Here is an 11,941-nt window from a genome sequence, read left to right as displayed (position 1 = left end):
ACAAACAAACTTGTACTGAAGAGTTCTATGCCTGGTTTAGATTTTCATTCTTTATCCTAGTATTTTCACCATATATCTAGGAAACATCAATAATTATGAACAAAATCCATCCAAGTAACCAGGTGCTAAATTCCTGTGCTTCCTCCATTTACTGGCTTCACCCATGCTCTGCTTCATTATTTTCTTCCTATACCATTTCATGACCCTTCTTTTATCAGGCAGACCAGCATAAAAGAAATCTTAATATCAAGCAAGATTACTCTCTGACCAATAAATCTTGTCCTTCCAAGAATCTCACACCCTCACATTTACTAAACTTTCTAATTAAAGTACTGAGGCCACCAATTCTTTGACCTCTCTTTTCTTCCATCTTAATGGAAGCTCAGCAATATTAAGTCAGTATCACACAGATAGTAACTAGACAATTCCTTGGTTTGCTTGGAAAATAAAGTTATTATGCATGGTCTCTCTCAACTTTCCTCCCCTCTGTCTGCTCCTCAACTTCATTACTATCTATACTTACTTCCTTTTCTGCAATTCCAAAGAATGAGATCCCTCTTCCTATTCTTAGGCAACTTCTGACTCTATCAATGTCTTTGACCTCATTAATCCCTGACTCTTTTGGAATCTTGTACCATCAGTGAGCCACACTCTAGCTTTTCTATCTTCAACCTCTTCTCTATTCAGACAGTTTTTAGCCTAAGTATCTCATCCTTGAATCATGTTACTCCCAAGCTCTTATCCTTCTCAAGCCATTCTAATCCATGATTTCAAAATAATCAGCAACAGTTTCTATCTCCATTTTCTCACCTCCCCTTCCCTCCAAAATAAATCATAAAAATCTATGTATGGGGAGGGGGAAGGGTAAACGGTGACAAAGCGATAAAGAGGCATGGACATATATACACTACCAAAAGTAAGGTAGTTAGCTAGTGGGAAGCAGCCGCATAGCACAGGGAGATCAGCTCGGTGCTTTGTGACCGCCTGGAGGGGTGGGATAGGGAGGGTGGGAGGGAGGGAGACGCAAGCGGGAAGAGATATGGGATATATATATATAACTGATTCATTTTGTTGTGAAGCTGAAACTAACATACCATTGTAAAGCAACTATACTCCAATAAAGATGTTAAAAAAAAATTAAAAACTGAATTTCACAATTATCTATAAAATAAAAGCTATACTGAAACCAAAAAAAAAAATCTATGTAAATTTTTGGCTTACATGGTACCAATAACATCAATTCTCAAATGCAATGGATATTTTCTATTATTTTCTTCCTTAACCTTTATTCTGTATTTAATTGGCAATTCCTTTCATCTTGAAATGCTGTTTCTCTTTGATTCTGTAACATCATTCTCTCCTGCCCTCTTCATACCTTTGAAGATACCTTTCTGGTCTTGTCTACCCCCTCCTTTTCCTCTACCCATTATGCTCTTATTACTCATATGTTTTCCCATGACAAGGGCATCCAATTACATAGTTTCATGCTAATCACACTCATATGGATTGCTTAAGTCACCTTCATATATCTACATTAAATTCTGCTGAACTCCTTCACCTGAATATGCCCCAAGCTCTATATATTGACTATGTGCCAATTAAATCTCCACTTAATTCTGTACCATTTGAGTTGCTCAACTCTGTCATCTCTCAAGAACTTAGCTGTCGTTTTCACTTTTCTTTTACCTTCAGCCACCACTTTCAGTTATTTACCAAGTCCTAAATATTTCACATCCAATATATATATGAAATAAAGACATATTTCACATTATGTGTATATTATATCCATTTATATCTGTCTATATCTATCTGTCTGTCTATCACTCCTCTGCTTTCATCTCAATCTTTCTGCCCTAGTCACGTCCCCCAAATCTCAAAACTGGATTATTGCACTAATTCCCTAGCTAATCTCTCTGCTTTCATTCTTCACTCTTTGGATTATGCTGGTTTCAGTATTCTGTAAATACAAACCCAACTGTGACAATTCTATTGAAAATCCTACCTTTACTCCACATTTTCTAAATATGGTTTACCAGGCATTGTAAGGTTTGGACCTACTCATGCAGACTTACTTCCTGCTATCTTCCTTTATACCTTTCATACTCCAGCAGCAATGAATTGCTTATATTTTCTCTATACCTCAATCCCTCCCCAATATATCACACTGCTTTTGCTTATGTTTATCTTTGCCTAGCTATCCCTTCATAGGCATAGGCCTCCTCCTTCCTCCACTCCCCCAGTCTACCTGGAAAACTTCTACCTCTACTTATCTTTTAAGATTCAGATTAGAGGTCACTCTTTCCAAAGCCTTTGCTCTGACCTCTAGGCTGCATTATGTGTCCCTCTTCTGTATGTCTTTTACTTATTAGACTCTATACCGTGTTTTTTGCCTATCTTTACCATTAGATTATGATATCCTTTAGGGCACAGGCTATGTCTCATAAATCGTTGTTACTCCAGCACCTAGCAAAGTTCCTGACACATGGCCAATAAACTTTTATTGCATGGGGAGTCTTCAAGCCATAAAATGATTCACAGGAGAATTAATGGAGAAGTAACATGGTCTGAGCACTCCTTTGGGAATCAGTACTCTGTGTGATGTTGGTGAGGTCACTTAACCTTTCTGTGTCTCTATTCTTTCAGCCGAAAAGAGACCACCTATATATTAAGATTCTTTTTCAGCTCTATATTTGTATGAAATGTGTACTCTTCATGCTACACTTACATTTTTGATTATAGAAATTTAACAACTCCCTTGAGATATTTTCAGACATTACACACAGTAACTACACTGAAGTTAGGAAGTTATTTTGAACCAAGTCACTTATACAGATAAAGTTCCCTAGGAAAGTAATATAAGTAAATGTGAATTGAATAAATAATAAATTTTTGTGACTTAAAAAAATTTCTTGACAATATTATATATGCAGTGGAAGTACTAAACATATACATATATGTGTATACTTATTCAATACATTCTATATATAAAATCATACATATAAACCATACATATTTCTCTCCAGTAATTTTTTTTTGCTTCTATAGCTATGGTCACTTTTTTCTTGACACTGGATTTAGAAGGTTCTTCCTTCTGTAATGTTTTATTCTCTTTAAGGTCCAACCCAAGCACATTTCACCTTAAAGAAATCAGCATCGAGTCCTTCTTCCTCCTCCTCATCATTTCCATCCAAGAACTGCATAGAAATATCCTTGATCTTCTGTACCTCATCAGTGTTAGAGACCAATTGAGTTTGAGATCCTTTTGCTTTTCCCAATTTCTTTTTCCTTTTTTATTCATCTTCTTTTTTTCTTCTTCATGATTAATGCAATTAACCAGTCTCTACTCTGCCCCTTCTGGTCTTTTCCCACCTTTTTGAAGGATGAACATTTTCTCATTGAAGTAAGCTCTAAATTCTTCCACCTCATCATTGGTGAGGGAGGGAGCTCTTGGTTCAATTGCTTTATTATCTTGACTTACTACCAGTTCTTTGGTGGGTTGTTTCTGAATTTTCTGAAGAAATTTTACCCATGGTGACACAGCAAGACTAAGAGACAGGCACATTCAGACATAGGTAACATGCCCACATTAAATACATTTTATCCTTCATTAGATATACTGAATGTATGCAGAGAACAAAACACCTTTGAGCTCTTTCTTTTGAATCTTGGGGCTAAAAAATTTCCATTATTTTTCTGGATGTCTAAAAGTTTTATTCTGGATTTATTTTGATTTTCTTCATAGGCACTTTCTTCTGGAGAAGCTGCTGTACCACCTCTTTTCCTTCTGAGGGAAGCAAAATTAATAAAGTGTCACCATTCTCTTTGTACCTACAAGTTTTATGTGTTGGTGTCCTATGGACAAACCCAAGAACCCAATTCACAGCCAGGAATCCATCCCCCTGGCTGTAATATCAGCAGCAAAGAGTATTGCAGATCTCTTGAAGGCAAATTCATTATAGTAACTTCTATTCTCCTCACTGCTGCTGTCACACATGGAGGGCAAGGATAGAAATATCAGGAAGACCAATAGCTGGCAGATCTTGTTACAAATACTAAACTTCTTTGCAACTGAAGAAAAATGTAATGTGCTTCTTCTTTAGGTGGCTTCTCAAAAAGGAATATATCCCACTTCTTTCTTACTGCAGCTCACAATCTATGTAATTCTGTTTCAAAGTGACAGGGGTGACGTATTTTGCTTTTTCATGAACTTTATATATATATATATATATATATATAAACAAACATACATGTATGATTTTTGTCAAAAAAGTGTAAAACATAATCAAATATCTACAAGGTTTTATTTTTGGGGGGGGTTGGGTAGAGGGAGTATGAATACTTCAGATAAGCTATGTGTTAAAACCAAACCATTCTTCCTTAAACCAACATTTTGTTTTTAGAATCTACTGAATTCCAAGACTTTTATTATATGCAGTGGGAAGTCCAATCATCAATAACAATTATATCAAAATTATCAATTTAATTCTATTTTCATTCCACTAAATACTTAGTTTATGTGTCTGGGGAATTTCTTACTCATCTCTCTATGTTCCTGGTAGAATATAAATTCTGGAAATTCACCATTTGAATTAAGATTCTGGCCCTGCATATCCCACCCGTGTGGCCTGAGGCAAGATATTTGAATTTCCTGTGGCTTAGATTCCTCTTCCATAAAGAGGAGAGAAATATCAGAGAACCTACCCATATATTGGATTAGGCAGATCCCCAAAGCACACTCTGGAAGAGCCCATGTAATCATAACCCAGGAGAATGCGTTAGCTACAGTGGTTATAAAAGGGGATTTCAAAGTGGAAAATGAATTCAGTACTGGATATTCTGTGAAGTAGCATGGAAAGAGTTTTGAACTTGGGTCAGGTTATTTTTTGCTAATCTTTCTCATTTTAATAAATGTGTTTCTTTTCTTTCACCACTTCTCAGTTCCACCTCCTGTGGAACTGGAGGTGTCCTCTGGCAGGCCTCTCCCGTTGCGGAGCACAGGCTCTGGACGCGCAGGCTCAGCGGCCATGGCTCACGGGCCCAGCCGCTCCGCGGCATATGGGATCTTCTCGGACCGGGGCACAAACCCGTGTCCCCTGCATCGGCAGGCGGACTCTCAACCACTGCGCCACCAGGGAAGCCCCTAAAACCTTATTTTGATACACATTGTCTCACTTAAATTTCACAGTTACTAGTGACTTGCACGTAAATTTTCTTATTTAAATAAAAAAAAAGGGAAATAAAGCTGATTGGCTTGTGCAAAGTTACACAGCTAATCTTGCTAGAAATCATGTGACCAAACTAGATCCTGCAGATGATGCAGGACAGAGACCCAGTTTCTTTGTACTGATCAGGGCTCAATCTGCAGAGCAAATATAAGGGAGAGCTATTCATTCAATACATACCTAATAGATACCCAGCAAGCACCAGGCATTGGTTTAGGGGTTGAGGATAAAGCACAGACTAATACAAGCTACAGTCCTGTCTTTGTGGAGCTAACCTTCTAGATGGGAAAAGCAGAAAATAAACAAAATAAGGAGCAAAATATGTTACATGTTACTCTGGACTCAGAATAAAAATAAAGTAGGTATGGGGGATAAAGAGTACCAATGTGCTATGTTTGAATGGTTAGAGAAATCCTCACTAGAATGATAACATTTAATTAAAGACCTGTAGAAGAAGGACAGGGGTGCCCTGAGATCTCAGAGAAAGGCTTTCCAAGTAAAGGTAATTATAGTAAAAGGCCCCTGGTGGGAGATGCCTGGGCCTGGTGTGTACGCAGAACAAGGAGAAAACATCAGAAGTGCCTGGAGTAGAAGAAACAAGGAAGAGAATGGGGAGAAAGCTAACAAGAAGCCAGAATTTATAAGGCTTCATAGTCCATTGTAAGAATTGGGGGTATTAGATTGAGTGAGAAGGGCAGTCACTGCAGGGTTTAGAACAAAAGAAAAACAGTATCTGGTTTACATCATATCACCTAGGCTGTTGTGTTGGGATGAGACTTTGTTGATAAAGACAAATGTAGAAAAGTCAGTTAAGAATGACTGAAATAATCAGTGATAAGGGATGTGGCCAATCACGAGGAGGTGATGAGACTGGATCAAATTCTGGATATCCTTTTAAGGTTAAGGTGACAGTACTTGATTTAGGACTAGATGTGGGCTGTGAAAGGAAGAGAGGCATCAATGAATACCACGCATTTAAAAGGTAATAAGTTGTATATAATCCTCATTAATTTTCCTGCTAACCCTGTGGGTATGCACTGCTGAGTTTGTTGCTGTTGTTGTTATTGCTGTTTATCTGTTTATGAGTTGTTTTTCATGAGTGGCTTGAGAAAGTAGAATGGAAAGAGTCAGAAGGGTGAGGGAATTAGTTGGAATTTGGGGTAAGTTCAAAGAAACTTTAGGAACTATATTCATAGCAGACCTGCAGTAAAAATATCATTACAGAGGCAAAGCTCCATTGCTTGCTTTGCTTTTTAGCCTAGAAAATAGTTACTGTTACATGGACAGAAATTGGGAAAAAATGGTAGAATTGGGTTATATTTTCTGTGGAATTTGGCTTATCATAACCACGTCAACAAAAATTATCTCCACACAGCATCTTTTAAGAGATAACAACAGCTTGGCTATCCAAAACTCTTGTTTGAAATGCTATTTGTTTTCAACAGTATTTTACCTGGATTGAAAAATGAAGCATCGTGTTTAAACATCAGAAGTCAGCATACAATTTTTTTTTTTTACATCTTTATTGGGGTATAATTGCTTTACAATGGTGTGTTAGTTTCTGCTTTATAACAAAGTGAATCAGTCATACATAAACATATGTTCCCATATGTCTTCCCTGTTGTGTCTCCCTCCCTCCAACCCTCCCCATCCCACCCCTCCAGGCTGTCACAAAGCACCGAGCCAATATCCCTGTATATACAATGGAATATTACTCAGCCATAAAAAGAAACGAAATTGAGCTATTTGTAATGAGGTGGATAGACCTAGAGTCTGTCATACAGAGTGAAGTAAGTCAGAAAGAGAGAGACAAATACCATATGCTAACACATATATATGGAATTTAAGAAAAAAAAATGTCATGAAAAACCTAGGGGTAAAGCAGGAATAAAGACGCAGACCTCTTAGCATACAATTTTTTCAAACTTGGAAGTCAAGTCACTTTGAGAACAAATACATTGAGGTGGATACTTGGAAAGTGTGTTGAAGGAGTAGCAGGGCAGATATTAATGCTGAACAATGACAAGTATGACATAGGTGCTAGTCTTCACACTGAGGGGTCACTGCATGTTATTTCACAATGGCTGCCTCAGTAGATGAGCTGACATAACAACCCACTGCCAGTGCCATAAACAATTGCCAATTTCATTTTACAGGAGTCGCATTGGTCAGCTGAACCATAAAAAGTGATGAGGATAGGTGAAACTGAATATGTTATGACTCATTCAGAGCTGGCTTATTAGTCCACGGGCACTAGGACAGATTCAATATTGGAGAGACCAGGTTCAAACCCTAAGCCTGCCATTTAGTAGCTGCACGACCTTGAGCAGACTACTGAGCTAGTTTACTTACTTTAAAAAGGAGGAAATTAATGTAGACTTATCTTAGAGAATCATGTGACTCAAATAAGACCAGGCATGTGTAAAAATGGTTTAAAGCATCATATAAATATTTCATGTTATTATTGAAAGGTTTCCCTTCGAAAAATGGGAAGGGAGAGGGTAAGAATGCCTTAGCAATTATTGAATACTCTCTGTGGTTTCAGGAATTCCCCACATAAAATAATAATGGCGTATCTATCTATCTATCTATCTATCTATCTATCTATCTATACATCTATCTATCCATCCATCCATCCAAGAACTCTGTTGTGCATCTTGTTGAATGTCATTGTGTATGTTACAGTCAAGATCCAAACTTAGGCCGATCTTTGTGTCCAAGCCTGCATAATTCCTGTTATACCAAGTCACTGCCTGGTCATTTTACATGCAGCAACACTGTGTCAGAGATGAAAGAAATAATGGAAATCATCTAATGGAATTGTTTTCAAATATTTCATGGCAAAGTCTTACTGGGAAGCTCAATATTTTCTAGAAATAGAGCTGACCTTGATAAAGCAGATGTGGGAACTCCAAAGTTGCTTCTCCTCCACTGAGCCCTCTTCTACCTCTCTGGGGATGGTAGGTACTTTAGGGTCTGAAAAACATTAATATAGTCCATTCCCCTCAGTTTAATGATTGAAAACAGAGTTTCAGGGAGTTTAAATGATTTACCCAAGAACAAAAAAATTTTTAATGGCAAAATAAGAACAAGGAGCCCAGTTCTGTGCATTTTTGTAACATATGCTCCCATTTACTTCCTACATTGTTCCTACAATATTAACATCTGAAGGGTCTCCTATCTCCCACTCAAATTCTGAACCAGTTAAGAGATATATGAAGAAGTTTATCCTATGGAGATAAAAATATAACTCATATAATTGATGGAGAGCACAGCTCACTGTGTGATAACAAAAGGCAGCTCCCCAGGATCAGGGCTCACCTTGTCACAGGTAGCACTGCTTCCTCCACGTGGAAGGAGCCTTTACCAATAAACTTAACCACTGGGGACAAAAACGGGCCAGAATACAAGCTTCTTTGGAGGCCAGATTAAAACCGAATGGGTAATAGGTTGAGCTCTGCCTACCTAGTTTCTACTCCCTAAATTTCTAGATTAGTATCTTCCAGGGAAGTGAGGGGTCAGTAAGAGTCCAGTGCTACCTTAATATAAGACTCTTGTTGTAAAATGAAACATCAGGAGAATGGGTTTAGTGACTCCCCCTAATGGTATAAGGGGCACAGTTCTGATGAGATCACACATCATAACATATGGTTTTATTTTGTTTAAACTTCTGGTTTTAATTTTTGATTTGTGTACTATTCTATGAAGAATAACATTCTCATGAACGTATCTCAATATTTGAGTACATATCAAATTTATAAATATTATATATTTCCTTGTGGCTTTGTAATTTATAGATGAACTTACTTATTTCTGAAACTGAAAGTTACTGTAGTGAGATGTTATGTGAGGCAAAACCAAATGGGGATAAATCTTGAAACAGCATTTTCCCCTATCACCCTGAAAGAGCAGAGTAGAAGTAATTGTCATATCTTTAAAACAGGAGATATCCCAAGAACAGGGTGGAAGTTGGAGTCTTAGAATCAGTGAGACCTTGCAGGACTTATGAGAATCAAATAAAGAAGCTGTGAATAGACAATTGATGAAGGAAGCTTGGTGGTAAAGAGGGGCTTGAAACACATATCCTCCAGGTAATAATATTTACCTAAGTACATTCCAATACATTTTGAATCTATGATTAAAAGAGGATTACTAGGGTTTCCCTGGTGGCGCAGTGGTTGAGAGTCTGCCTGCTGGTGCAGGGGACATGGGTTCGTGCCCCGGTCCGGGAAGATCCCACATGCTCACGGCTAGGCCCGTGAGCCATGGCCACTGAGCCTGAGCATCTGGAGCCTGTGCTCCACAATGGGAGAAGCCACAACAGTGAGAGGCCCGCATACCGCAAAAAACAAACAAACAAAAAAGAGGATTACTAGATATTTAATTTGAAATAAATATTCAATTTAATTCAAAAACAAGTTTAGCACTTGGGAGCATCAATTTCAAGAGCAACCATTGAAAAGTCAATGTACTCTGGAGGTTACAAAAACCATCTTTCTATGTATATAATTATAATATATGGTTTCAAGAGCTAAGAGTTCAAAATTACTATAAAAATTAATATAAATCCTAGCTTCAATCCCCAAAAGAGAAAATTGCATATTCCTTCCCATTATTCTCTACTTTTCTTTGAATCTCAGATCTAACTTCTATCACTGGGTTGTAGATCACTCTGGTGAAAGTCCTGCCTCCACTGTTGTTGATATTGCCACTAACTTCAACCCATCTTCTGATTCTCAGCTTAAATATCACCTCTGCAAGGAGCTCTCCCATGATCTTCAAATGATAATGAGTTCCCCCGGTTGTGTCTCTCATACTACTCTAAGATTCCTCCTGTCCCTTTTTATAACAGCCTCACTCTTGCTCATTTGGTCAATCAAAAATGTTTATTGAGCATATATTACATGTCAGGCATTTTTCTAGGCTCTGGATATACAATGGTGAGGAAGACAGGCTAGATTCCTGCTCTTATGGAGTACACATTCCATGCCATCAGGAATCTTAGTGGCTTTTCTTTTTTTTTCCTACTGATGTTTGCTAAATGTCTGTAATAGCTGTTGATATATGTATGTGCTCAATAAATATTTATTGAATACATGAGTGAATAAATAAATGGAAATTATGGGGAATAAATAAATAAATATATAAGATATTGATTAATGTTTTGCAGAGAATTCATACTGGATGAAAAAATTGATAGTGGATGACTTATCCTAGATTGGTTGTTCATGGAAGACTTCTCTGAGGTTTTAACATTGAAGTTGAGACATGCCTGATAGAAAGAAATCTGTTTTACATGATTTACGTAGTCAAAAATGACCGTGCTTTGAAAAGTTCAAGCAGTGGAGAGAGACCTAGAGTTTGAGAAACCTCAGAGGGAGAGAATGAGAGTGAGGGAGAGGGGATGAGAAAGAGGGTTGGGGGAAAGAGGGGAAGAAGGAATGAAAAAGAGAGACAGGCAGGGAGAGGAAAAAAGAGGAGAGGAGAGGAGAGGAATGAAGAGAAGAGAGGAGAGGAGAGGAGAAGACAGGAGAGGAGAGGAGAAGAGAAGAAAGGAGAGGAGAAGAGAGGAGAAGAAGGGAGAGGAGAAGAGAGGAGAAGAAGGGAGAGGAGAGGAGAGGAGAGCTGGCAAGATGAACCAAGGCAACAAGCATGAGAGATGAAGCCATTTGGAAGTGGATCTTCCAGCCATAACTATCACCATGTGCATCAGAGATGAACCACCCAAATTCCTTTCCCACAAAATTGAGAGTAAAGGTAAAATGGCTGTTTAAGTCCCTGTGTCCTAGAGTTGTATCACAGCAACAAATAATTGAAATGTGCCTTTCACAGTCACTGTAGCATCCACAAAGCTCAATTACCAGCCCACACTAGGTGAGGAAAAAAAAATGGAGGAATCACATCACTAGCTCTTCTTAGACTCGAGTTTTTACTTATTTATTTATTTTATTGGAGTATAGTTGTTTTACAATATTGTGTTAGTTTATACTGTACAGCAAAGTGAATTAGCTGTATGTATACATATATCTCCTCTTTTGTGGATGTTCTTCTCATTTAGGTCACCACAGAGCACTGACTAGAGTTTCCTGAGCTATGCAGTAGGTTCTCATTAGTTATCTATTTTATACATAGTATCAAGAGTGTATATATGTCAATTCCCATCTCCCAATTCATCCCACCACCCCCTTTCCCCCTTGGTATCCATATGTTTGTTCTGTATGTCTGTATCTCTATTTCTGCTTTGTAAATAAGATCATCTATACCAATTTTTTTCAGGTTTCACATACATGTGTTAATATACAATATTTGTTTTTCTCCTTGTGACTTACTTCACTCGTATGACAGTAAAAATATGGAATGCTTCACAAATTTGCATGTCATCCTTGCACAAGGACCACGTTAATCTTCTCTGTATTGTTCCAATTTTAGTGTATGTGTTGCCAAAGGGAGCACGACTCTGAGTTTTAGTGTCTTTACATGTGGAGTAAGGGTGCTATATAATTTTCAGAATGTTTAAGAGAAGTAAATCAGGTAATATATGTAATATGTTTAATACTGTGCTTGCACACTGTAGCTACAGAAGTAGTAGAAATATGTTGTTCATTTCATTCACTGTTTATTCCCAGTGCCTAAACCATCACCTATTAGACAGAGTCCTCATTAACATTTTTTAATGAATAAGAAAATGAATGCATAAAGCAATCTATTAGACACTGTTT

General features: G+C 37.7%; 1 non-coding gene and 1 pseudogene across 1 annotated transcript; both read right to left on the bottom strand.

The window, feature by feature from the left end:
- Positions 1–2,968: 2,968 nt before the first annotated feature.
- LOC132519112 (probable ATP-dependent RNA helicase DDX10) lies at positions 2,969–4,214 on the bottom strand (annotated as a pseudogene).
- Positions 4,215–11,568: 7,354 nt separating this feature from the next.
- On the bottom strand, positions 11,569–11,675 carry LOC132520151 (U6 spliceosomal RNA). Its single transcript, XR_009540511.1, has one exon. It is a non-coding gene; the product is annotated as a U6 spliceosomal RNA (small nuclear RNA).
- Between the last annotated feature and the right edge of the window lie 266 nt (positions 11,676–11,941).

This window comes from Lagenorhynchus albirostris, chromosome 4 (assembly GCF_949774975.1).
Source record: "Lagenorhynchus albirostris chromosome 4, mLagAlb1.1, whole genome shotgun sequence".
NCBI lineage: Eukaryota > Metazoa > Chordata > Mammalia > Artiodactyla > Delphinidae > Lagenorhynchus > Lagenorhynchus albirostris.
The sequence above is the reverse complement of the archived record's forward strand: the minus strand, read 5'-3'. Positions and strand labels throughout refer to the sequence as shown.